The 2,871-nt window shown below is 38.5% G+C and overlaps 1 non-coding gene across 1 annotated transcript; it reads left to right on the top strand.

Annotated features, from left to right (window-relative positions):
• Window positions 1-2,360: 2,360 nt before the first annotated feature.
• Window positions 2,361-2,467, top strand: LOC131181806 (small nucleolar RNA R71). Its single transcript, XR_009150283.1, has one exon. It is a non-coding gene; the product is annotated as a small nucleolar RNA R71 (small nucleolar RNA).
• Window positions 2,468-2,871: the final 404 nt, after the last annotated feature.

Raw genomic sequence — 2,871 nt, 5'->3', positions numbered from 1 at the left:
TTGTTCAACTTCCTATAGTCTATGCACATTCTCCAACCTGTGACAGTTCTAGTGGGTATCAATTCATTATTCTCATTTTTAACAACTGTCACCCCACCTTTTTTTGGTACAACATGCACAGGACTAACCCACTCACTGTCAGAAATGGGGTAAATAATTCCAGCAGCTAGTAATTTTAGGATTTCCTTTTTCACAACATCCTTCATTGTAGGATTCAATCTTCTTTGATGTTCAATGGAAGGTTTACTATTTGGCTATAGGAAAATCCTATGCATACAAACTGTTGGACTAATTCCCTTTATATCATCAATTGCATAACCCAAAACTCTCAATAATTTTTCATTCTCAATATTAGTCAAAGATGCATTAATTATAACAGGATATGTTCCATTGGGTCCAAGAAAAGCATACCTGAGGTTGGAAGGAAGAGGTTTAAGATCTACCTTTGGGGCATCCTCTACCTTTAATGATGGTTGTTTGATTTCCAAATTTTGCACTTCTTCAAGTTGAAAAATTGTGGCTTCAGGATGTGGTGGAGAGCTCTCCAAGTGTTGTGCAAAAGCAGCTATGTTGTGATTATCATCATCAATGCTGCCACCATGGAGTAAGCAATTTTCAAGTGGGTCTTGTGGATAGCTTTTTCTGAAATGCTCTTGAACAATCTCATCAATGATGTCTACCCGCAAACAAGACTCAACTTCTTCATGTTTCCTTTTCATGGCTGGATTGATGTTGAATATCATTTGATCATCTCCCACTCTAAGTGTCAATTTCTCACCCTTTACATCAATTAATGCACCAGCTGTTGCCAAAAAGGGTCTTCCCAATAAGATAGGAACTTTTGTATCTTCTTCCATATCTAGAATGACAAAGTCCACCGGAATGTAGAATTTCCCAACCTTGATAGGCACATTTTCTAGAATGCCTTCTGGATACTTAATTGAACGGTCAGCCAATGAAAGATACATGTTTGTGGGCTTCAACTCTCCCATATTCAACTTTTCATCTATTGAAAGAGGCATTAGGCTGACACTAGCTCCAAGGTCACATAAGGCATTTGCCACACAATTATCACCTATATGACAAGGGATGGAAAACACACCCGGATCTTTGAGTTTGGGAGGTAACTTCTTACGATTATAGCCGCATTGCTCCCCCAAGTTGATGGTGTCATAATCTTCTAGCCTTCTCTTGTTGGAAAGAATCTCCTTCAAAAACTTGGCATAACTTGGCATTTGAGATAGTGCCTCAGTGAATGGCACATTGATATATAACTTCTTTAGCACTTCAAGGAATTTGCCAAATTGTTTGTCTAGCTTATGCTTAATGAATCTTTGAGGGTAGGGAAGGGTGGGCTTGTAAGGTTCAGGTGGGATGTATGGTTTCTCTCCTTTATCTTGCTCACTTTTACTTTCTTATTCTTTTCATTTTTCTTGCTCTTAATTGAATTTTCTTCTTTTGTGCTCTCTTTTTCTTCTCTCTTGTTTTCACTCTCTAGACCAACTTTCTTACCACTTCTCAAGGTTACAACCTTACATTGTTCATGAGGGTTTTTTGGTTGGCTAGGTAATTTCCCAAAGGATTTGCTTCCTGATGAGCTTGCTTGTTGAGCCAATTGAGTCTCCAACATGCGGTTGTGGACTTGTAATTGATCCATGGTTTGTCTTATGTGTTGCATTTCTTCCTCCAATTTGCTATTCATCTTACTTTGTTCAGCAAAAAATTTCTCCATCATGCTTTCCAAGGTTGGCTTCGGCTCATGAGGTGGAAGGGATTGTTGTGCTCTTGCTTGATATCCAGGTTGTGGCTGCCTTGTGGGCTGAAATTGAGGCCTATTCTGCTGCATATACTGCTGGTTATGAGGATAATTTGAGCTTTGACCTTGTTGAGCAAAATTTGCTTGTGGTCTCCATGTTGAGTTGTTCACATTAGAATAAGAATTTCCCATAGGTTTCTGTTGATAACCTCCTGCATAAGCACCTTGTTCTTGCAAATAATCATCACCATAAGAAGAGTAATCAACTCCACAACTTTGAGTTCCATCTGTGAAGGCAACTTGTTGCATAGTTGTAGGAGTTGAGGTTATTGCCTTTGTGCAAAAATCACTAAGAAGCTGAGTTAACTGATCAAATCTCGCATTCATGTAGCTAACTGAGTCAAGTTCATAAATCCCAGCCTTCTTTGGCTCAAGTGCTCTTGGATTTCCCCATAAGTGGGTATTATGAGCAATCTTCTCTAATAGATCATAGCATTCTTCACTTGTCATTCTCATGAAATCTCCTCCTGCTTGTGAATCAATTGTGTTTCTTATGGCTGGAGTAACTCTGGTGTAGAAATTCTGAACAATCATCCATTTTGGTATTTCATGATGAGGACATTGCCTTTCAAGGTCCTTAAATCTCATCCAAGATTCATACAAAGTTTCATCATCTCTTGGCTTAAAAGCTACCATCAAATTTCTCAAATGAGTGGTCTTCCCAGGTGGGAAAAACTGAGATAGAAAAGCTTGAGATAACTGCTCCCAAGTAGCTATAATAGCTTGTGGAAGTGAGTCATACCACTCTAATGCTGAATCCCAAAGAGAAAATGGAAATAAGGTGAGCCGAATCACTTCATCTGAAACTCCAGGCTGCCTTTGTGTACCACATATCATCAAAAATTTCTTCAAATGAGAATGAGGATTTTCAAGTGGACTACCTCCAAATTGTGAATTCTGAACCATTTGAATGAGACCAGTCTTTAACTCAAATTGATTAGCTCCAATAATAGGTCTGTTATCTCTTACATAAGCACATCTAGGAAAAGCATAATCCAACATGGATCTTCTTTGAGGATCATTTTGATTAACCACTTCATTTTGCCTATTTTGCT

Source organism: Hevea brasiliensis, chromosome 7 (assembly GCF_030052815.1).
Source record: "Hevea brasiliensis isolate MT/VB/25A 57/8 chromosome 7, ASM3005281v1, whole genome shotgun sequence".
In the NCBI taxonomy this organism is placed as follows: domain Eukaryota; kingdom Viridiplantae; phylum Streptophyta; class Magnoliopsida; order Malpighiales; family Euphorbiaceae; genus Hevea; species Hevea brasiliensis.
Note: the sequence above shows the minus strand (reverse complement) of the source record. Positions and strands in the feature narration are given on the sequence as shown.